Source organism: Lucilia sericata, unplaced genomic scaffold, assembly GCF_015586225.1.
Source record: "Lucilia sericata isolate MDLA Ls3-8-SP2 unplaced genomic scaffold, ASM1558622v1 Contig000070F_arrow, whole genome shotgun sequence".
NCBI lineage: Eukaryota > Metazoa > Arthropoda > Insecta > Diptera > Calliphoridae > Lucilia > Lucilia sericata.
In genome coordinates, this window is record NW_023994104.1 from 272414 (window position 1) to 296460 (window position 24047).

General features: G+C 30.8%; 17 non-coding genes across 17 annotated transcripts; 11 read left to right on the forward strand and 6 right to left on the reverse strand.

Moving 5' to 3' along the window:
* Positions 1-133: 133 nt before the first annotated feature.
* Positions 134-205, forward strand: Trnad-guc. The gene has a single exon. It is a non-coding gene; the product is annotated as a tRNA-Asp (tRNA).
* Positions 206-736: 531 nt separating this feature from the next.
* On the reverse strand, positions 737-808 carry Trnad-guc. The gene has a single exon. It is a non-coding gene; the product is annotated as a tRNA-Asp (tRNA).
* A 1002-nt stretch (positions 809-1810) lies between these two features.
* Positions 1811-1882, reverse strand: Trnad-guc. The gene has a single exon. It is a non-coding gene; the product is annotated as a tRNA-Asp (tRNA).
* Positions 1883-5123: 3241 nt separating this feature from the next.
* Positions 5124-5195, reverse strand: Trnad-guc. Its single transcript has one exon. It is a non-coding gene; the product is annotated as a tRNA-Asp (tRNA).
* Positions 5196-5321: 126 nt separating this feature from the next.
* Trnad-guc lies at positions 5322-5393 on the forward strand. Its single transcript has one exon. It is a non-coding gene; the product is annotated as a tRNA-Asp (tRNA).
* Positions 5394-10439: 5046 nt separating this feature from the next.
* Trnad-guc lies at positions 10440-10511 on the forward strand. Its single transcript has one exon. It is a non-coding gene; the product is annotated as a tRNA-Asp (tRNA).
* A 705-nt stretch (positions 10512-11216) lies between these two features.
* Trnad-guc lies at positions 11217-11288 on the reverse strand. The gene has a single exon. It is a non-coding gene; the product is annotated as a tRNA-Asp (tRNA).
* A 258-nt stretch (positions 11289-11546) lies between these two features.
* On the reverse strand, positions 11547-11618 carry Trnad-guc. Its single transcript has one exon. It is a non-coding gene; the product is annotated as a tRNA-Asp (tRNA).
* A 1154-nt stretch (positions 11619-12772) lies between these two features.
* Positions 12773-12844, forward strand: Trnad-guc. The gene has a single exon. It is a non-coding gene; the product is annotated as a tRNA-Asp (tRNA).
* Positions 12845-12982: 138 nt separating this feature from the next.
* Positions 12983-13054, forward strand: Trnad-guc. The gene has a single exon. It is a non-coding gene; the product is annotated as a tRNA-Asp (tRNA).
* A 227-nt stretch (positions 13055-13281) lies between these two features.
* Trnad-guc lies at positions 13282-13353 on the forward strand. Its single transcript has one exon. It is a non-coding gene; the product is annotated as a tRNA-Asp (tRNA).
* Positions 13354-13734: 381 nt separating this feature from the next.
* Positions 13735-13806, forward strand: Trnad-guc. Its single transcript has one exon. It is a non-coding gene; the product is annotated as a tRNA-Asp (tRNA).
* A 960-nt stretch (positions 13807-14766) lies between these two features.
* On the forward strand, positions 14767-14838 carry Trnad-guc. The gene has a single exon. It is a non-coding gene; the product is annotated as a tRNA-Asp (tRNA).
* A 297-nt stretch (positions 14839-15135) lies between these two features.
* On the forward strand, positions 15136-15207 carry Trnad-guc. The gene has a single exon. It is a non-coding gene; the product is annotated as a tRNA-Asp (tRNA).
* Positions 15208-15493: 286 nt separating this feature from the next.
* Positions 15494-15565, forward strand: Trnad-guc. Its single transcript has one exon. It is a non-coding gene; the product is annotated as a tRNA-Asp (tRNA).
* Positions 15566-15798: 233 nt separating this feature from the next.
* Positions 15799-15870, forward strand: Trnad-guc. Its single transcript has one exon. It is a non-coding gene; the product is annotated as a tRNA-Asp (tRNA).
* Positions 15871-16283: 413 nt separating this feature from the next.
* Positions 16284-16355, reverse strand: Trnae-uuc. Its single transcript has one exon. It is a non-coding gene; the product is annotated as a tRNA-Glu (tRNA).
* Between the last annotated feature and the right edge of the window lie 7692 nt (positions 16356-24047).

Consider the following 24047-nt stretch of genomic DNA (forward strand, 5'->3'; position numbering starts at 1 on the left):
GTTGCATGCCACCAGACGAAAACCACAGTGTTTGACGATTAGTAAAGATTGTATTGTTTATTTAGAATGTTTGTTTATGTAGAATTTAGTTGGGTGTAGCTCATAAGAATAAATTGCCTCAAAGTACTTAACATCCTCGATAGTATAGTGGTCAGTATCCCCGCCTGTCACGCGGGAGACCGGGGTTCAATTCCCCGTCGGGGAGATATCTAGATCAAATCTTTTTTAATTTGAAGTCAAACTATTAAAAAAGACTATTCTACAGTCAGGACTTTAGACTCGTAAATAGTCTGGTCTTTGCTCTGCTCTATTGTTTCGTCTAGACTATAATATAGTTTATTGTCTCTACTGTAATCTTATCTCAAGTGTGGGCTATAGTATCGTCTATAGTCTAAACTGGACTATAGAATGAACAATAACTTTTGCCTATTGTGTGTAACTAGTCTTGGACTATACTCTATTCTATAGTCTGGTCTATAATCTCACCAAGAGTATGGACTATAGTCTCGCCTATCGTATGGACAATAGTATTGTCTATAGTATGGACTATAATCTCGCTTGCAGTCTGGACTATAGTCTGGACTGTAGTCTCTTCCAGTCTATAGATTACAGTCTATAATATAGACGAGAGTAGAGTAGAGAGAGTCCAGCTTTAGACGGTACTACTATCAAGATTGTAAACTAGAATCCAGACTATAGACGATAAAGACATACTTCCAAAAAATGTTTTCATCATCTCCCCGACGGGGAATTGAACCCCGGTCTCCCGCGTGACAGGCGGGGATACTGACCACTATACTATCGAGGATGTTGCTAGAACATAGATTTTTTGGCTTCTTGTCTGAAAGTTCAGTGATATTATTATTACAAAAATTTTCTAAATTTAAAAAATGTTGAAGCAACAGTTCATTCATATAGATTTGGCCACACCATGTGATCATCAATACCTTAGGAAAAGATATCAATCAATATCTCTAGAATTTGTTTCAAATAATGCAAGAACTCGATTTGAATACATATGTACATCTGAAATTTACCTTAAATTTTATTGTTATACCAAATTAAACTTAAAATTCTCGTTAAAGCCAAAACCACACAAATCATATTTATACACAGAAAACAAAAATTGCAAGAAAAGAACATTCAGTATAAAAATTATGTATATAATACTCATAAAGTACTTGAAAAGCATTTTCATTACGTTAATTACAAAATACAAATATGAGCAATTTTCGACTGTGATTTCATTTAAACACTCAAACACCCAAAAACTGAAATTCGCATTCTGTTTTTCATAAAAACAAACAAACACACATTCACAATAACAAATACACTTCAGTTAACTCACACATACACTAATGAATTGTTTTTTGAAAACAGCAACATCGTAAACATAAGGATCTATCTACCAAAGAGGAGTTTGAATATATGAAAAACTAGCCCGTCTGGTTGAGAACTCTTCGTAAATTGTAAATATTCAACCGACCACTTGACAGAGAGTATTATGTTGTATGTATTTTGTATGTTGTTGTAGATACAAATGTTTTGTGATATGTTTTTCTTGTTGTTAGGAACAACAACAAGAACAACAATATTAACAGAATAAGAGAAAAAATAGAAAAAAGGATGCGAAAATTCGACAATCATGTATTGATGTTCCAAAAAACAGTATGTTTAATGTGTCTAGTGTAATTCTGTAATATAACGAGGTATAATTTTTAAGGCAAATGTTAATAGGTTTCAGAAATTATTCTGAGAAAATCCTTAAGCCCTTTATATGTCCAAAAAATTAAAAAAACATTTCTATCATCTCCCCGACGGGGAATTGAACCCCGGTCTCCCGCGTGACAGGCGGGGATACTGACCACTATACTATCGAGGATGTTGCTAGAACCTAGAATATTTCGTTATAAAAGATAGAATATTATTAGCAACATTCAATATACATTTTGGAATTTTCCTATGACATGCATAGTTTTAATGCGTCGCTCTTTTCCAGGTAAATTTCTTGGACAATCTGATCTTCACAATGAATTATTCTTCTAATATCAAACTTTTAAGAATCAATATAAGGCAGAAAATTTATTGGGCTCCAAACTTATTTTAAAATAGAAACTAAAATATTCGTTATAAAATTGCCAAATTTCGTAGAATAGAATTACATGAACTATTTTGGAGAAAATCTTTGCAATTTCTTTAAAAATTAAGTAAACCTATGCTTTTGCAGTAGAAGTTCCATTGCTGGTTATTAGCTTAAACAGACACACCAGAATTTTTTAATAACAGATGCGGATATCTATCACTACTATAAAATCGAGGATGTTGCAGCAATACACTCTGTAGTAGAACAACCACACAAACATTTGACACTAAACAAACAAATTTCTTGAATTTGAACTGAATTAGAACTGAACTAGAACTGAACTAGAACTGAACTAGAACTGAACTAGAACTGAACTAGAACTGAACTAGAACTGAACTAGAACTGAACTAGAACTGAACTAGAACTGAACTAGAACTGAACTAGAACTGAACTAGAACTGAACTAGAACGGAACTAGAACTGAACTAGAACTGAACTAGAACTGAACTAGAACTGAACTAGAACTGAACTAGAACTGAACTAGAACTGAACTAGAACTGAACTAGAACTGAACTAGAACTGAACTAGAACTGAACTAGAACTGAACTAGAACTGAACTAGAACTGAACTAGAACTGAACTAGAACTGAACTAGAACTGAACTAGAACTGAACTAGAACTGAACTAGAACTGAACTAGAACTGAACTAGAACTGAACTAGAACTGAACTAGAACTGAACTAGAACTGAACTAGAACTGAACTAGAACTGAACTAGAACTGAACTAGAACTGAACTAGAACTGAACTAGAACTGAACTAGAACTGAACTAGAACTGAACTAGAACTGAACTAGAACTGAACTAGAACTGAACTAGAACTGAACTAGAACTGAACTAGAACTGAACTAGAACTGAACTAGAACTGAACTAGAACTGAACTAGAACTGAACTAGAACTGAACTAGAACTGAACTAGAACTGAACTAGAACTGAACTAGAACTGAACTAGAACTGAACTAGAACTGAACTAGAACTGAACTAGAACTGAACTAGAACTGAACTAGAACTGAACTAGAACTGAACTAGAACTGAACTAGAACTGAACTAGAACTGAACTAGAACTGAACTAGAACTGAACTAGAACTGAACTAGAACTGAACTAGAACTGAACTAGAACTGAACTAGAACTGAACTAGAACTGAACTAGAACTGAACTAGAACTGAACTAGAACTGAACTAGAACTGAACTAGAACTGAACTAGAACTGAACTAGAACTGAACTAGAACTGAACTAGAACTGAACTAGAACTGAACTAGAACTGAACTAGAACTGAACTAGAACTGAACTAGAACTGAACTAGAACGGATTTTTTTACAATCCCTTAACAAACTATCCACTTTTACATCATATTGGTCTAAAAGTAAGGCTTAAATTACATATAACAGGATATTGTTTAAACGTACTCGTATGTATCCTAGGATGTGTGTTTTATTTGAGTGTCTTTGTGTCTGTGTGCTTATATCCTTATGAGCATAAACATTTAAATGGTTTAAAATACAAAAGTTTTATATTTGGACAATAGTAAATTTTCCATAACATCCAACCATTGTACTAAATGAGAATTGCTGTTGTTGTTGTGCTAAGCTGATTTTTTTGCTCATGTATTTTTTTGTATTCTGTGGAATAGTATACTGGCCAAGAGAAGAAAAATATAAAACTGAATTACAAAAAACCCCAATAACAACAAATGAATACACTTAAATAAAATTCATACCCAAAAATGTATGATGATGATGAGATGGGTTGGAAATAAGTAAGTAACTGAGTATTTGCCAACATGAAAACATGAACACGAATTATAAATGATATAAACCTGCAGGTCGAGGGAGACAGGTCCTGAGTTAAAAAGTTAACATATTAGTTGGCATAGTAGCTGGTTATTGAATTCGCTGTATGACTAATAAGGTAGTTGTTGTTGAACGAATTGTCTCCACTATAGATTACTTAGGGAAGATTACATAGAATAAGTGTCAATTAATCCAGAAAATTAATCAAGTAGTTACAAAAATATACTATGTAAAAGAGATGTATTATCGTTTATAAAACTGCTGGGTTCATATATAAGTACAGGATATAAAGTTGTATATATGCGTTAAAATGCAAGTTATATACATGTGAAGTACAAAAGTAGAGTTAAAAATTCCAGGATTTTTGTTGTTAATAATGAAGCTGATGATGATGGTTACAATACAATATCCCTTGGCCGTGACCGTGGCAACCAACAGCATCATCATCATCGTCATCAGTTATAAAAACGTTGCCAACAGTTTTTTCCAATTTTTCTTCTTTTTTGGAAAAACAAAATTTACATAAAAATCGCATTACACTTAACATCCACTTTGCTTAACGAAGCACACAAAGTTGTTTTCCTATGTTTTTGTTAAAATGTGAAAAGTCTGTCTGCATATTTGTCTGATTGTATGTCCTTTCATATGTGTGTGTGTGTATGGAACAGACACACCAACACTTACGCAAGGATATCAAAATCAGCCAGTCTGTGAGTGTGTGTGTGTGTGAGTAAAATGCATTTATATTTAAGTGAGTGTATGTGGGTGTTTGGGGAGTTAAAACTATATTTAAACAAACATATCATATAAATTTTAGTTTGTTTAAATGCGTATGTTTTTAAAATGGACCAAAAAATAAGACCAACAGTGGGACCTAGCTATAAGTAACTAACAATTGCATAAATTTTCGTTATATAAACATTATTTATTTAGTTTCCTTAAGGAACTGTAACTTTAGATTGACATTTGTTTATAGTGATAATGAAAGTGTGGGCTTTATCTAGGTCCCACTGTTGTTCGTTTTTGACCAACGTTAAAACCAGCTTTGGTTACTCATATTCATGTTCTAGTATTATTTTTGTTTTGATTATACTTTGGCCATAAAGAGGATTAATTTTGTGTAGTTGTAATTAAAACTTTAAATGTAAATACGAGAGTAAATCTAAAGGCAGGAATTTAAAAAAAAGTATACACATCTCCCCGACGGGGAATTGAACCCCGGTCTCCCGCGTGACAGGCGGGGATACTGACCACTATACTATCGAGGATGTTGCTGCAACATTGTAAAACCCAGTCTTCAGACAATTCTTTCCCAGAAATTATTTTTCTGTTGAATTTTTAAATGTTCTAAGTGCTGTAATACAAATGCCTGCAAAATCGATGTTGCTTAAACATCCTCGATAGTATAGTGGTCAGTATCCCCGCCTGTCACGCGGGAGACCGGGGTTCAATTCCCCGTCGGGGAGATTATTCGGATTTTTTTACTTTCTACAGTGCTGTACAAGTCCATTTTAAGCTCCAATCTTGGAAAATGTAGTAAAAACACACTTCGTCTATTTATGATATTGTCTACTTTCAAACTTCTTCAACTCTTTCTACTGCCAGCATTTATTTATTGTAATGTTTGTGTAGTATGCTTGTTTTTCAATTATAAATCTTTTCTTTTCCACAAAATGTCAAACTTTATGAGCCCCATGTTTATAAAACAATATGAATTCCTGTTGCTGTTTACTGTCGCCCTTAATGGGTCCTATGTTTATGACACCATAACAAAAACCCTTAAAATAACTAAAGAAAATAGTAACAAAAATTATAAATAAAAAACAAACTTTATGATTAATAAAAAAATATACGACAATAACAGAAGGAACTTAAGTTTGATATAAAAACAATTTGTTAAATAAACAAATAAATGGAGAAAAAATTAAATGGCTGTAAAACAATTAAGTTTTACAACAAATTAAAGGCCTAACAAAGGCACGCATAGACAGTAAAAGGACAATTTTGGAAAAATCTTACTATAAATGAACTAGAACTTACTAAATTGTACTAGAAGTGAACTAGAAGAGAATTATGAAGTGAATTAAAAGTGAATTAGAACTGAACTAGAAGTGAAATAGAAGTGAACTAGAAGTGAATTGGAAACTGAACCTAGAACTGAACTAGAACTGAACTAGAACTGAACTAGAACTGAACTAGAACTGAACTAGAACTGAACTAGAACTGAAGCTAGAACTGAACTAGAACTGAACTAGAACTGAACTAGAACTGAACTAGAACTGAACTAGAACTGAACTAGAACTGAACTAGAACTGAACTAGAACTGAACTAGAACTGAACTAGAACTGAACTAGAACTGAACTAGAACTGAACTAGAACTGAACTAGAACTGAACTAGAACTGAACTAGAACTGAACTAGAACTGAACTAGAACTGAACTAGAACTGAACTAGAACTGAACTAGAACTGAACTAGAACTGAACTAGAACTGAACTAGAACTGAACTAGAACTGAACTAGAACTGAACTAGAACTGAACTAGAACTGAACTAGAACTGAACTAGAACTGAACTAGAACTGAACTAGAACTGAACTAGAACTGAACTAGAACTGAACTAGAACTGAACTAGAACTGAACTAGAACTGAACTAGAACTGAACTAGAACTGAACTAGAACTGAACTAGAACTGAACTAGAACTGAACTAGAACTGAACTAGAACTGAACTAGAACTGAACTAGAACTGAACTAGAACTGAACTAGAACTGAACTAGAACTGAACTAGAACTGAACTAGAACTGAACTAGAACTGAACTAGAACTGAACTAGAACTGAACTAGAACTGAACTAGAACTGAACTAGAACTGAACTAGAACTGAACTAGAACTGAACTAGAACTGAACTAGAACTGAACTAGAACTGAACTAGAACTGAACTAGAACTGAACTAGAACTGAACTAGAACTGAACTAGAACTGAACTAGAACTGAACTAGAACTGAACTAGAACTGAACTAGAACTGAACTAGAACTGAACTAGAACTGAACTAGAACTGAACTAGAACTGAACTAGAACTGAACTAGAACTGAACTAGAACTGAACTAGAACTGAACTAGAACTGAACTAGAACTGAACTAGAACTGAACTAGATCTGAACTAGAACTGAACTAGAACTAAACTAGAACTGAACTAGAACTGAACAAGAACTGAACTAGAACTGAACTAGAACTAAACTAGAACTGAACTAGAACTGAACTAGAACTGAACTAGAACTAACCTAGAACTGAACTAGAACTGAACTAGAACTTGAACTATAACGAACTAGAACAACCTAGAACTGAACTAGAACTGAACTAGAACTGAACTAGAACTGAACTAGAACTGAACTATAACTGAACTAGAACCTGAACTAGAACTGAACTAGAACTGAACTAATCTGAAAGAACTGAACTAGAACTAACTAGAACTGAACTAGAACTGAACTAGAACTGAACTAGAACTGAACTAGAACTGAACTAGAACTGAACTAGAACTAAACTAGAACTGAACTAGAACTGAACTAGAACTGAACTAGAACTGAACTAAAACTAACCTAGAACTGAACTAGAACTGAACTAGAACTGAACTAGAACTGAACTAGAACTGAACTAGAACTAAACTAGAACTGAACTAGAACTGACAACATTAAAACCACAAAATTCACATTATATAGTTTCCGTTATTGTTAGAACAGCGAACATTCTCAATAAGCACCATCAATTTTAGAAACATCTCACCGAACATCGAAAAGCTTTTACCGTATTTCCACCCATAGACAATTCAGGTTTGGGGTGGTAAACCATAAATTACTTTAAAAACACTTGTTAGCATTATGATTATACTGAACTGTGAAATACTAGAAAAATGACACAACAGCCAAATCCCTTTAGTGGTATTGTGTTAATTCAATAAAATGCTTATAATCGAATTTTACACTACTGAATATATATTAATGTAAGTATGTACTTCATGGATGGATGATAGTACACTTATACAGAAAGTCATAAATATTTTATACAATTTATTAAATTATGATCAGTTCTTCTTTTTCACTACACATTCAGAGCAATAAATGCAATATTTCACAGAAAAATTGTATATGCTTGTATGTATTAATGTGGTTTATTGGTATCCTCAGCCGTTATCCTTTTACCATGTTTAAATGTACTTACAGATGCAAAGAGGGTTGTTTATTGTCTGCTTAGATGTGTATGCGTATCTTAATATTTTATACCTATAAAATATTTTTTTGCGGTATTGTAAATACTTATAATATGAGCATTTTGTAAATGATTTTGCGTAAGTTTTAGAATTTTAAGGGTGATTTACATTACTTGTTTTTAGTATGTATAAGACCAGCAGTCTGCACGTAACAAGTGCATTTTGTAATCATATTTCTTTGTTCCTTTTGATTATTTTTTTTTTTGCAATATTGCAAATATTTCTTTGATTTTGTTGTACATATTTTATAATGCGAGTAAGGAAACCATAACAGATGTTCTAAATGTCCTTTTAGAGATGGGTGCATAAATGTTGTTGAAATTTTTAAAACTTTCACAGTAATTTTCACTAATGTCATGACATTTATTAACCAGATTCATATTACATTTTTTCGAATATGTGGCACATATGTATGTAGTTATACGTGGACATATTAAATGGTTATAAAAAGGCAGTTATAGAAAAATAGCAAAGGATATACATACATTTTAAAAATTTAATATATTTAATAAAGGTTCTGAACAATACTTTTTGTCTCTTTCAATCAGTTTTTACTTTCGTTGTAGTTCAGTTTCTGTTCAGTTCTACTTATGTTCTATTTCAGTTCTAGTTCAGTTCTTGTTCAGTTCTAGTTCACTTCTAGTTCAGTTTTAGTTCACTTCTAGTTCAGTTCTAGTTCAGTTCTAGTTCAGTTCTAGTTCAGTTCTAGTTCAGTTCTAGTTCAGTTCTAGTTCAGTTCTAGTTCAGTTCTAGTTCAGTTCAAGTTCAGTTCTAGTTCTAGTTCAGTTCTAGTTCACTTCTAGTTCAGTTCTAGTTCAGTTCTAGTTCAGTTCTAGTTCAGTTCTAGTTCAGTTCTAGTTCAGTTCTAGTTCAGTTCTAGTTCAGTTCTAGTTCAGTTCTAGTTCAGTTCTAGTTCAGTTCTAGTTCAGTTCTAGTTCAGTTCTAGTTCAGTTCTAGTTCAGTTCTAGTTCAGTTCTAGTTCAGTTCTAGTTCAGTTCTAGTTCAGTTCTAGTTCAGTTCTAGTTCAGTTCTAGTTCAGTTCTAGTTCAGTTCTAGTCTCAGATCTACTTCAGTTCTACTTCAGTTCTACTTCAGTTCTAGTTCAGTTCTAGTTCAGTTCTAGTTCAGTTCTAGTTCAGTTCTAGTTCAGTTCTACTTCAGTTCTAGTCCAGTTCTAGTTCAGTTCTAGTCCAGTTCTAGATGTAACTTAAAAAAACAACAACTTTAGTACAGCAGCTGCTCTCATAACTTATTAAAGTCAATCAATTATATATCATTGGCAATAAATAAAACTTCAACCATTTATCAAATACTTGGTCATATTTTTTATACAGTTAGTGACTTTAATAACCAAAAAAATATTAGCTAATTTATTTACATATATGACACTCATTTATCAATTTTAAACATAAACCAGCATATAACTTCTATAAATATTACAAACTCCAAAAACTAAACCAAATGAAAGAAATTAATTACAAACCCTTAAAATGCATTAAAAAAATCCACCATTGAGAGATAAACAACAATCAAGCATGTCATTATTTATTACCTCCTGGTGGTAGTTTATTTTTTTAAATGCAACTTATTAATCATTTTGTTTTATAAAAAAACAAAAAAATCCTTAAATACATTAAAAATTTATTTCGAACAAAAAGGACAACGTTAAGTTGATTATATTTTTTATCGTGTTTGGGGACTATTTTGTAAAACACATTAACAACAATATTATGAAGTTGTGTTTTACTTTAGAGCTCTTTCTTTCGGGCAGAAGTAGAAAAGTTGACATTTAAAGTTAAAAATGTCAACGACAGCCGAGTAAATAACTTTTCACTATTTGTTGACAATGATATAAATTGTATAAAACTGCATATACACAATATTCTAAGGAATATGTATATACGGAGTATGGTTGAGTATTTTTAAGGATATTAACCTTAAATAAAGTTAATTTGAATGTTTTAATCATTTTTATGATTCTTTTACATTTTTTGTATTTTAAATAAAGATGTTTTTAACACGCCATCATTTTTGGGGGCATATAGTCAAAGTGAATCATATGTTTGAGGAATTTTTGTGATATGGGGAGGGTTAAAGGGAAATAATACAGCAGTTAGAGGAACTTTGAACTGTGAATTTTATTAAAAATTTTGAGGTAAAGAAATTCCGATAACAAATGAAAGTTTAAATCCAAAAAATAAATCAATCATTACTGGTATAGAATTTGTCCATAATCGTTCAATTATATCTCAACATCCTCGATAGTATAGTGGTCAGTATCCCCGCCTGTCACGCGGGAGACCGGGGTTCAATTCCCCGTCGGGGAGATGTGAAATACTTTTTTGGTCATAGAAAAATTATAGATTTTGACTTAAAAAAGTATTCTTAAAAGTATTCTAACAATAGACGAAGCTATAGTCGAGACTGTAGACGAGAATACAATCCACTCCAGCCAATAGACGAGAATACGTTCCGGATTATAGACGAGACAAGAGTACAGACTATAGCCAAGGCTATATAGTCCAGACTGTTGACAAGACTATAGTCTATACTATTGACAAGACTATAGAGAAAACTATGGTCCAGACTACAATACAGACGAGACAAGAGTACAGATTCTATAGACAAGGCTATAAATGAGACTGTAGTCCTTACTGTTCACAAGACTATATTCTATACTATAGATCAGACTATAGAGTCCAGACTACAATGCCGACGAGACTATAATTCAGACTATAGAAGAGACCGTAGATAATATTATTGACAAGACTATAGAATACATTCCAGACTATAGACGATGTCATAGTCTATACTAAAGTGTCGACAATAGCTCGACTAGGGTCCAGACAATAGACGATAGTATATTCCAGACTATTGACAAGACTACGGTCTAGACTATAATACGGATTATAGACGAGACTTTAGTCCAGATTGTGGATAATACAGATTATATATACTTATAGAAGAATATATATAAATAGACCAGATTGTAGAAAAGATTATATCTAGTATATAAAAAAGTTTCTCAAGAACTCCCCGACGGGGAATTGAACCCCGGTCTCCCGCGTGACAGGCGGGGATACTGACCACTATACTATCGAGGACTGCAAGACTCGGATGTAAAATTACTAATGAAAAATTTTGAGTTAATTTTATATTATAAATTAAAAATGCAATTTTCTTAAATTAACACCTATAGTTCAATGCCATGTTGCCAAATTTCGTTTTATTATACAAAAATCGATACTGCGAATAAACGCACTTAGGAGACGATCTTGAAATTAAAGTAAGTGGTGAAAAGTAAATTTGAAATGCAATTTTATAAGTATTTGAAGAATTTTTGTAAAAAATCTTTGACAAATCTCCCCGACGGGGAATTGAACCCCGGTCTCCCGCGTGACAGGCGGGGATACTGACCACTATACTATCGAGGACTGCGAGGAATCTAAGAACAGTTTCTGTATACAAATATATGTATATGTATTAGTGATCAAAGTGCCCTGTTGCCAAATTTCGAGTGGATAAAATTTAGAAGCCGATCCCTTTACTTTCTGTATAAATCTGAAATCTGTTTTCAATTCCCATTTAAGCTAATTAACTCTCACTTCTTTAGCTATTTACTCCTTGCTCTTTTTTCACACATTATTAAGTGTTACTATAGTGGTGGTATTTACCACTTTTAAACATTATCATTCCCGTAAGTCATTTGCCAGAGTTTTGTGGTTTGGAAAACAATCATACATTTTCTCCATTAGTTTTCTTACCACTATAGTTTGACACTCATATACATAGAATTGTTTATTTTACTTTATAGTTTTTTATTTATTCTTATTTTGAATAATATTTTGTTTGTAAAAAAAGAAAAAACACCCAAGGGGTTGGTCGCATGTTCTTGTTAAACATACCAGACACATAAATTTTGCGTAACTCCCTAAACTGCAAAATAAAAAGACATAAACGATACTAATACCACACACTTTCAATTGTTTGAAAGAGTTTGAGAAACATTTTAGCAACAACTCCCTTTATTAAACTCAAAAAAACGAAAAAGGAGTTTAGAAAATGTTCCCAAAAAAAACTATTACAAATGAAGAGGAAAAAAACTAGGCATAAATTAGCTTTAACACAACCTGGAATAATTTTTCTGTTTGCCATAAGATAATTTCTACTTTCAAGTTGAAAAACATAAAAAAATCGAATGGCCAACCCTTCATTTAGTTGTGATAAATAGGGTTGGTTCAATAATGTCAAAATATTGTCGTTTATTGTGAAATCAATAAATTCAATTTAAAACCTAAAAGTGTCTACAGTAACTTGTTCATTTTGTTGATTGTAACATGTGCATTTAAATTTGGGATTTCAACACTTTTTCTTAAAAAAATTTACACAGCTGTTGTCATCATTTAAAGCTAATTTGTTTGGTGGTTTTGTCAAAAATGTTTAAACAAATTAGCTTAGTTTGGGAAAAGGGCTCTAGAATAAACTGCATAGGAAAAATTGCAACAGATGGATTATATTTATCATGTTATAATTTTTAATATTGCTATGTTGCCAAATTTCATAAAGGCATTTTGGGGGATTCTCAACATCCTCGATAGTATAGTGGTCAGTATCCCCGCCTGTCACGCGGGAGACCGGGGTTCAATTCCCCGTCGGGGAGAAGGTTTTTCCTTTTTTGTTGCATTTTCTATCAGGTTTCGAGAAAGTGAAATTTGGCAACATGTTGTAAGAGATTTTCATAGCTTAAAATTTTCTTCCTTCAGTTTAAGTTCGTAATGTTTTAACTTGAAATTTGTAATCCTCGATAGTATAGTGGTCAGTATCCCCGCCTGTCACGCGGGAGACCGGGGTTCAATTCCCCGTCGGGGAGATTAGTTCAAAGTTTTTTATATGTATAAAAATAGACTCTAAATAGTTTGAATGTATCCAATATCAAGATCGTTTTTCAATTGCATTACTAGAAATTGAGATTCTTATATAATGAAATTTGGCAACAAGGCATTGCATTATTGTTTAATTGAAGCAACTGTATTTATAATTTGTGACATGAAATGTATTCAAAGTTTTTATTGATAATTTGGAAAATAACGTTTATAATCCTCGATAGTATAGTGGTCAGTATCCCCGCCTGTCACGCGGGAGACCGGGGTTCAATTCCCCGTCGGGGAGATGATTATTATTAACATTTTTTAATAAAATTAATACTTCAAGAATTGAAATTCATTGAAGTGTGTCATTGGCGCACGCGCTCTAAAGGCAATTTGCTGTTCTGATATTAGGTCAAAGTTGACATAGCGTTGAAGACTTTACTTTCCTTTCTTCACTTCTGGTTTGTCTGCCAAAAGATCTTATTTGAAATTGTAGAAAGTTGTGTCAAAGTACAAAAAAAAATAAATTTTCTGTTTTTACCTTATACTTTACAACTAATGTATATTTCTCAAGGTCAAAGAGAGGTCAAAGGTTATGTATTTCTTCCAAATCTTGAAATTGACAATAGTGTAAGAAAAGGTGGCACAATTAGTAGGGGAATTGCATAAACTTATGCCACAGTCCTCGATAGTATAGTGGTCAGTATCCCCGCCTGTCACGCGGGAGACCGGGGTTCAATTCCCCGTCGGGGAGATGGAAAATCTTTTTTTACAAATAGAACATTTTATATGTTAAAGGCTTATAAGCTAAACTGGTTAATTGCAAATTTTATACTACCAATAAGAAAACCTTTCAAAATTTTCTTTAAAACTTAAAAAATTTCCAAAATTTATGCCGTTTCCAAATATTCTTACACAAAGTTTTTTCTAATTTAAAATTTTACAATTTATTTCCTGTTTTTTTCTGTTTTCCGCTTACAAATTGCTTTATTTGCTGAAATTTCATGTGTTTCTATTTTATGACTTTTTAAATATTTTATAAGTCTGCTTCGTTTATTTTCCTACAATTTTTATTTATATTTTTCTGTTAACAATAACACTGCTGCACTGCGTCTTATTTAAATACTAGATGAGTTTCAGTAGGTCTTAAAATTCTTAATAAAAACTGCGGAAATGGATGCGGTTTTAAATTACCCCATAAAGGTATGAACCTTGTAATGTAATAAAAGCGTAATAGACACAGTTACCATGTTGAAATCCAAAAAGAAATTGTTAAATATGACAGTATGTACTGTTTAAAATTTATTTCTACTCTAGAGACTTAATAGTCATGTTACATTTAATGACAGTTTGCCACCGAAATATACAAAAAATATTAACGTTATGTGGTATATTTTAAAAGAATTGTTGGGGCTATATAATTTTAATCACAGTAACTAAAAGAGTGTAGTTATGTGTTACATTAAAATAAATTATTTATAAAACACTTCGTGACAAACAATAAAATTACTTATATGTATTTGAAAATTGATAATGGTTTTTTTTTTTTTTTTGAGATAATAATCATTGAAATCGAAATATACTTTTTTGATAATTAATACTTATCGGTGAATTTTGTAAAGCAATGTATTACTAGTTTTTGGATTGTAATTCTTAAAAAATATTTTATAACTCTTTAATAGTATAAATAGATTTTGTGCTAAGTTTCTCAACATCCTCGATAGTATAGTGGTCAGTATCCCCGCCTGTCACGCGGGAGACCGGGGTTCAATTCCCCGTCGGGGAGATCTACATTTTTTAATGTGAAAGCATGTAGACAAAGATGCTGCAAACGTCTAAATGATAAATTTGTGATAGTGATATTAAAGATATCCACGAATAGTGTTTGGGAAAGGTCAAAGTTCATGTTGTTAGGAAAGTATGTTTTGAGGCTTTGGAAGAATATTTTGATAAGTGGTTATTGCATTACATTAACACTTAATTCTTACTGAAAAATATTGTTGAACCAAATTTTATCATTTATTTCGGAACTAATCTAAAAATCTTTAGTATATATACAGTTTTAGATTTTAGAACCTCACAGTCCTCGATAGTATAGTGGTCAGTATCCCCGCCTGTCACGCGGGAGACCGGGGTTCAATTCCCCGTCGGGGAGAAGTTCGATTAAGAACGGCTTTTTTTTATTTCCGTACAAAACTACATGCATATATGCATATTGGAATCGATCGTAGAACAGAAGAAATTATTCTGAAAGTTTTATTATAGAAATTAATATAGAAGATCTTGATAATGGCCTTGTTAGTCCTTTATGGGTCAAATTGATAATTTGAACTCCTTCCTAATTTTAATATCTCTATCATTAAATCAAGGCCGATATTTGAATGCAAGTAATTAAATTTTCACTAGTTTGTGTAAGGCTTTTGTGACCTATTTTTTCGTAATCCTCGATAGTATAGTGGTCAGTATCCCCGCCTGTCACGCGGGAGACCGGGGTTCAATTCCCCGTCGGGGAGATGGTGCAAATTTTTTTATTATTTAAAATATGAAGAAAAAAGTTTAATGAATTTTTTCAAAATTTCTTTAACGGTACTGAATAACCCAGCCTTCATTACGGGAGGGGTCAGGGTAAATATTTCGTTAAACAGTGAACTTTCTTTAAAGGTCAAGGCAATTTGTACGAGGTCATTGTTTACCAAGCGATTGGGTAAAATTTTTATAAATTAGTTTAGTTTTAAAGACCTTGCAGTCCTCGATAGTATAGTGGTCAGTATCCCCGCCTGTCACGCGGGAGACCGGGGTTCAATTCCCCGTCGGGGAGTTATGGATGGATTTTTTTGGTTGTTATTATGTTCATTAAATTTTCAACACTGACAGCTTCCACTTCGTTGTCTTGTTTGGTCTATATTAGAACTTTCTGTTGTCATCTATGGTTCCCGAAGTTATACATATATAGCAAGAGATCATGAGAATGTCTTCGCAACAAATAGAAATTTGGTTTCTAATGTATGCGATTTATATGGCTTATGTGTCTTATAAAAAGCTGAGAGCAGTACTTCCAGACCACTACTGCTTTTGACACGAACTACCGTTAGTAGTTTAATAACTAATGACTTTGAAATCGTTTTATTAATGACTGAGATTTAAGCAGATAACTAACTATAAGTTAACTGAAGGAAGAAATGGTTTTCATTTCAGTTAAAATTTTCATTACTGTAAAAATTAAAAAAAAGCTTCCCATACCGGGAATCGAACCCGGGCCTTCTGGGTGAAAGCCAGATATCCTAGCCACTAGACCATATGGGATACATAGGGGTTTGAGTGTATGAAAGTATATAAGCACTAAGGAGAGCTAACTAGTAGGTTTCTATTAAGTTGAGATCTCAACCTAATGGTGAAATTAACATCACCCAATACATTGTATTTGGTTCACCCTATGTTTTAAAAGATCACACAATACGATCAGTGGAATACAACATTTTAAAAATAGGGAAATAGATTTACATTCTCATAAATTTCTCACCACTTGTTGGCCGTAAGAAGCTGAATGATCATATAAGTACAAATGCCAAATTGAATTCATTGCAAGATCACCGATAAAAATGATCGTCAGAAAATGAGATCATCATAAATCAATGCAATGAAAGGGGATACAGAGTTGAGTTAACAAGAGTTTCCCACCAACCACAGAAAAGTTGAATAATTAAAGCATGATCATGAGAGGTGAATTGGTGAATTTAATAGAAGATCAGTAAAAGAGGTGGATTTTGCTTACTAAAAGATCTTTAAAACTAATTAAACTACATAACGACAGAGGGCGCCCTACACAATTTAAAATTTTTCTTGTATTATAAAATTCTTATTAACATTTTTCATTAACAATTGTTTCTTAAATTTATTTTATAACTTTTAAGCAAATTGTAAATTAGTTTATTGCTTTTTTTGTTTATATTACACACACACACACAATTTTAAACTTTCAACTTTAAATACACACACAAGTTATAACTTTTCTTTTATTTATATTTTACAACATTTTATGACACTTTACATCTTAATATATGAGGGATTTTAAAACATATTTCAAAAGACTTTATTTTTTCCCCCCTCAACTGCTCATACTCTACAATTTTATGGTTTATAACAGTTTGACTTTGTTTAGAAAGGTATGTGTGTTTGCAATCTGGTGTTTAGATGTTTTTTTCTCTGTGTGTCACCTGAAATAACTGTGTAAAATACCTGTAAATTTGAGAGATCATAAAAAATGAATATCCTGTTTGGGTAACGTATCCCCTTTACTCTGCTTTATAAGAGGACTAAACAATTTCGAAAAATAAAAACAAAAGTCTTTGTGGTTTATGACATTTTCTAAATACACAACCGAGTATGAGGTGTAAGAGTAAAATATGTAACAGGAAGAGAAAGAAACATAAAGTTGAAACAATTTTTTCATTAAACTTTATGATGCAACCATATAACATTTTAGTTAAATACAAGTACTTGAGACAGTGGGGCAAGTATGAAAAGCTACAAAACAAAAGTAGATTAGGACATTTGTTTAAAAACAATTATAAAATTTAGCAGCATTTTCTAGCCTTTTTAGTCATTAGTTTTTGAAAAATATGACATGCCTCATATTGTTAGATTTATTACTTGTTCCTCTGTTTATCTCCCAAATAAAGGGACATAGAATATATATTGTTTTGGTTCCCAAAAAAAATTACAATTTCTATTACAGTTTTTATTTTACGATGGCTACAAGTTAAATACTGTACGTTACACCTTTAGAAGTAAATACCAATACATATACTCAGTTCCTTTACTTCGATACAATGCTGTAAACCAAGTTTATGTGCTAAAATATAAAAAACACACACACACACACGGCAATAAATACTGCAAACAAATCTTGTTAGTAATAATATCGTTACCATTCACATAGATTCATAGATGAGTTACTTGTCACAAAGTAAATAATTTCCCTAACTTCCCAAAAAACAAGCCAGCACCCGAAAGCTGTAGCTCTTAATTCCACTTACAAAAACCCACAAGGATATTAGAATATTTTGTTGCAGATTACTTTCCTAGGGAAAGCAACTTCTAATGATTTGTTGCAAGCGTTATATTTAATACGTAATACTTGTATTTGTTAATAATCTGAAAGGAAATTCTTAAATAAAGTTTAAAGTTACTAAAAGCATATGGTTTTTTTTTTTTGTTTCACATATAGGGATGAAACTGGTATGCAAATGTGTTAGTAGTATTTCAATATTTTTAATATAATTTGAAATTTAAGAGAATGATAATAATAATAACATTTTAAGTTCTAGCTTGTTAAAGGAAAAATATTTTTAAAATAAAATGATAAAATGGCTAAGGAACATTAATTAAATTTTTCCAAAATATTTGGGGTTATTGAAATGAATTAAAATATTTGAAAAAGTACTGTAGATAAAGCTGTAGTCAACAGGCGGGAATGTATACAGTAGTCTATAGTCGGGAATGTAAACTGGTTTATTGTCAAGACTATAGACTAGAATATGGTGAGGACTTTAGACACGTGCCAATAGTCAAGACTATGGGCTGATCTATAGTCAAGGCTATGGTTTGGTCTATTGCCCAGACTATTGACCGGTCCACAGTCAAGACTATGGACTGGTCTATAGTAGAGACTATGGACTAGTGTATAGTCAAGATTATAAACTAGTGTGTAGTAGAGACTAGGGACTTGTGTATAGTCAAGAATACGGACTAGTGTGTAGTAGAGACTAGGGACTTGTGTATAGTCAAGAATACGGACTTGTCTATAGTTAGTTAGTTAGTTAGTCAGTTAGTTATTTATTTAGTTAGTAAGTTAGTAAGTTAGTTAGTTAGTTAGTTAGTTAGTTAGTTAGTTAGTTAGTTAGTTAGTTAGTTAGTTAGTTAGTTAGTTAGTTAGTAGTTAGTTAGTTAGTTAGTTAGTTAGTTAGTTAGTTAGTTAGTTAGTTAGTTAGTAGTTAGTTAGTTAGTTAGTTAGTTAGTAGTTAGTTAGTTAGTTAGTTAGTTAGTTAGTTAGTTAGTTAGTTAGTTAGTTAGTTAGTTAGTTAGTTAGTTAGTTAGTTAGTTAGTTAGTAGTTAGTTAGTTAGTTAGTTAGTTAGTTAGTTAGTTAGTTAGTTAGTTAGTTAGTTAGTTAGTTAGTTAGTTAGTAGTTAGTTAGTTAGTTAGTTAGTTAGTTAGTTAGTTAGTTAGTTAGTTAGTTAGTTAGTTAGTTAGTTAGTTAGTTAGTTAGTTAGTTAGTTAGTTAGTAGTTAGTTAGTTAGTTAGTTAGTTAGTTAGTAGTTAGTTAGTTAGTTAGTTAGTTAGTTAGTTAGTTAGTTAGTTAGTTAGTTAGTTAGTTAGTTAGTTAGTTAGTTAGTTAGTTAGTTAGTTAGTTAGTTAGTTAGTAGTTAGTTAGTTAGTTAGTTAGTTAGTTAGTTAGTTAGTTAGTTAGTTAGTTAGTTAGTTAGTTAGTTAGTTAGTTAGTTAGTTAGTTAGTTAGTTAGTTAGTTAGTTAGTTAGTTAGTTAGTTAGTTAGTTAGTTAGTTAGTTAGTTAGTTAGTTAGTTAGTTAGTTAGTTAGTTAGTTAGTTAGTTAGTTAGTTAGTTAGTTAGTTAGTTAGTTAGTTAGTTAGTTAGTTAGTTAGTTAGTTAGTTAGTTAGTTAGTTAGTTAGTTAGTTAGTTAGTTAGTTAGTTAGTTAGTTAGTTAGTTAGTTAGTTAGTTAGTTAGTTAGTTAGTTAGTTAGTTAGTTAGTTAGTTAGTTAGTTAGTTAGTTAGTTAGTTAGTTAGTTAGTTAGTTAGTTAGTTAGTTAGTTAGTTAGTTAGTTAGTTAGTTAGTTAGTTAGTTAGTTAGTTAGTTAGTTAGTTAGTTAGTTAGTTAGTTAGTTACTTAGTTAGTTAGTTAGTTAGTTAGTTAGTTAGTTAGTTAGTTAGTTAGTTAGTTAGTTAGTTAGTTAGTTAGTTAGTTAGTTAGTTAGTTAGTTAGTTAGTTAGTTAGTTAGTTAGTTAGTTAGTTAGTTAGTTAGTTAGTTAGTTAGTTAGTTAGTTAGTAGTTAGTTAGTTAGTTAGTTAGTTAGTTAGTTAGTTAGTTAGTTAGTTAGTTAGTTAGTTAGTTAGTTAGTTAGAAGAAGCTATAACTTATAATGTTTAAACTAGAACACATATAAAGCTTATGTTCTTAGCTTTTCAATTTTATAAACATTTTTAAAATATCTCACTTAGTTTTAGAGTATACAAATTTCTATTAAAAAATTCTATAATTAATATTCATCATACGTCATGGTGTACCTGAAATAGAAAAATTTTTAACTTTTTACAGTTTTGTTAAGAAATTCCAAAAAATGTCTGTAATATTAGTAAAAGCGGCTAATAAGTCAATTTATTTTTAAATTTCTAACATCATAAACATACCTAGTTATAGTTAGTTAGTTAGTAGTTAGTTAGTTAGTTAGTTAGTTAGTTAGTTAGTTAGTTAGTTAGTTAGTTAGTTAGTAGTTAGTTAGTAGTAGTTAGTTAGTTAGTTAGTTAGTTAGTTAGTTAGTTAGTGTTAGTTAGTTAGTAGTTAGTTAGTTAGTTAGTTAGTTAGTTAGTAGTTAGTTAGTTAGTTAGTTAGTTAGTTAGTTAGTTAGTTAGTTAGTTAGTTAGTTAGTTAGTAGTTAGTTAGTAGTTAGTTAGTTAGTTAGTTAGTTAGTTAGTTAGTTAGTTAGTTAGTTAGTTAGTAGTTAGTTAGTTAGTTAGTTAGTAGTTAGTTAGTTAGTTAGTTAGTTAGTTAGTTAGTTAGTTAGTTAGTTAGTTAGTTAGTTAGTTAGTTAGTTAGTTAGTTAGTTAGTTAGTTAGTTAGTTAGTTAGTTAGTTAGTTAGTTAGTTAGTTAGTTAGTTAGTTAGTTAGTAGTTAGTTAGTTAGTTAGTTAGTTAGTTAGTTAGTTAGTTAGTTAGTTAGTTAGTTAGTTAGTTAGTTAGTTAGTTAGTTAGTTAGTTAGTTAGTTAGTTAGTTAGTTAGTTAGTTAGTTAGTTAGTTAGTTAGTTAGTTAGTTAGTTAGTTAGTTAGTTAGTTAGTTAGTTAGTTAGTAGTTAGTTAGTTAGTTAGTTAGTTAGTTAGTAGTTAGTTAGTTAGTTAGTTAGTTAGTTAGTTAGTTAGTTAGTTAGTTAGTTAGTTAGTTAGTTAGTTAGTTAGTTAGTTAGTTAGTTAGTTAGTTAGTTAGTTAGTTAGTTAGTTAGTTAGTTAGTTAGTTAGTTAGTTAGTTAGTTAGTTAGTTAGTTAGTTAGTTAGTTAGTTAGTTAGTTAGTTAGTTAGTTAGTTAGTTAGTTAGTTAGTTAGTTAGTTAGTTAGTTAGTTAGTTAGTTAGTTAGTTAGTTAGTTAGTTAGTAGTTAGTTAGTTAGTTAGTTAGTTAGTTAGTTAGTTAGTTAGTTAGTTAGTTAGTTAGTTAGTTAGTTAGTTAGTTAGTTAGTTAGTTAGTTAGTTAGTTAGTTAGTTAGTTAGTTAGTTAGTTAGTTAGTTAGTTAGTTAGTTAGTTAGTTAGTTAGTTAGTTAGTTAGTTAGTTAGTTAGTTAGTTAGTTAGTTAGTTAGTTAGTTAGTTAGTAGTTAGTTAGTTAGTTAGTTAGTTAGTTAGTTAGTTAGTTAGTTAGTTAGTTAGTTAGTTATAGTTGCATAGTTGCAGCCCAGTCAATAGACTAATATACATATGCTAATGAATAATTAACACAGGACCATGGACCATGGAGTCATGGCTGCAGACTAATTTTTTTGGGTTATTTATATATGCATGTCTTTATTTAAGTATTTTCTGCATTATAAAAACTACTTACTCTCAATACAAATATATAATTCTACTCAGATAAGCAGTGAAGCAGGTTACATTTACTTTACAACTTATTTTAACAATATTATTGCCACAAATGACTATTACTGGCAATTACCTTATACATTTGTATTTATACTAACCACTATATACTTTTCAACTATCCTCTCAACTAAACATTCATATCGTTATTATACTTAATGCATAATGTGCGTTATATTTAAAATTTGTTCCCTTAAAATCCTTTTAGTTTCCGGTTGTTGTATAGTTTTTTTACAGCTTGCTCTCCATTCAACCATATATGCGTGTTTGTGATTTTAGTTTTCAAATTTCATAAGCAAATGTGTTTATTAACAATTGTTGCAACATGCAGCATTATGTGGAGATGAAAAAAAAAGAAGTCGGGAATTGAAAACATTATTTTTGGATAACTAACAAGCAATTTGTGTTTTTCAAAAAGAGGATTCAGTTGCAGTTTGCATGCTGTGTTTAAGCATAAGTAGCTTTATCAACATGATTGTGGAGTTTTGGCAAAAAAAAAAAGAAACGAAAAAAGAAAAATACACATGATTGCATTTAGTTGCGCAGACAGAACATTTTTAAATAGCTTTTAAGATGATTATATTGTAGAAAATAACATAAAATAGTATTTATATTTTGGGATTGAAAAGAAAATTTTAGCAAATTTTATTTCTTTTCAAAGTATATTGTAAAATAAGCTGTTGTATGGAATTTATTTTAATATAAAAATATAAAAAATAGATTCAATTGAATGTTTACATAAACATAGTAGAGTTTATAAGTTTTTCTTAATTCAAAAGATTCAAGACATAAAATATAATCTTTAAGCTCTACCAAAAATAATACATTTATATAGAAGAAGCTATAACTTATAATGTTTAAACTAGAACACATATAAAGCTTATGTTCTTAGCTTTTCAATTTTATAAACATTTTTAAAATATCTCACTTAGTTTTAGAGTTATACAAATTTCTATTAAAAAACTCAATAATTAATATTCATCATACGTCATGGTGCACATGAAATAGAAAAATTTTAAATTTTTTATAATTTTGTTAAGAAATTCCAAAAAATTTTATAATATTAGTAAAAGCGGCTAATAAGTCAATTTATTTTTAAATTTCTAACATCATAAAACATACCTAGTTATTAGTACTTTAAACTTAAAACACCATTAGCAGTAAAAATTCTATTTTAAAATCACTTAATAGTTCCGTTCTTTATACTTCACACAATGAAAAAAGGGAAAATAAGGAAAACTATAAATGAAATAAAAATCACCACAATGACCCTGATGTTTTCTTTTTCTGCTGCTCTTGCTAATACTTCCACTTGTATAAGGGAAATCCCAACAAATACTTTCACATATTAACTATTGTTGGTCTTTTGCTAGTTTGATCTTAACAAAGCCATTTTTATTTTACAGAAAACTTTACCAACTTATATAGTAAAAATATTGTATATGTTTTCCTTTCTAAACTAAACAAACACATACAACAACATATTCCTCTATATATCACCTAAAAGCGGAAATGCTTGGCACAGCTTATTTTATTTTATCATGGTCAGTTTGAAATAACAATTACTACTATACCAACAACAGGAGGCTATACAACATAGTACTGGTACCACACTTCTATTTCTATTATATTTATGTAGTTTTGTGTAGTTGCAGGAAAAAATTATAGAATGTGTAAAGTTCTAATATGGGTGTGAGTGTATGATGTGTTTGTATTTATTCGTTTATACCAGCAAACTCATTTATTATCACAAGTTTTTTTATTGTCTAGCAAAAAAACGAACTACAATAAAGTGAGTAATACAGGGTGAACCGATATGCATCTTCCTTTTGAATATAGTCTAGTCTATAGTGTTGAGAATATTTTAGGTTATTGTCTTGAGTAATCTAGGTAATAGTCTAGTCTATAGTTTTGTTTATAGTGTAGTCTAGTCTATAGTCTAGTCTATAGTCTAGTCTAGTCTAGTCTTTAGCCTAGTCTATAGTTAGTCTCTAGTCTAGTCTAGTCTAGTCTATAGTCTAGTCTATAGTCTAGTCTATAGTCTAGTCTATAGTCTAGTCTATAGTCTAGTCTATAGTCTAGTCTATAGTCTAGTCTATAGTCTAGTCTATAGTCTAGTCTATAGTCTAGTCTATAGTC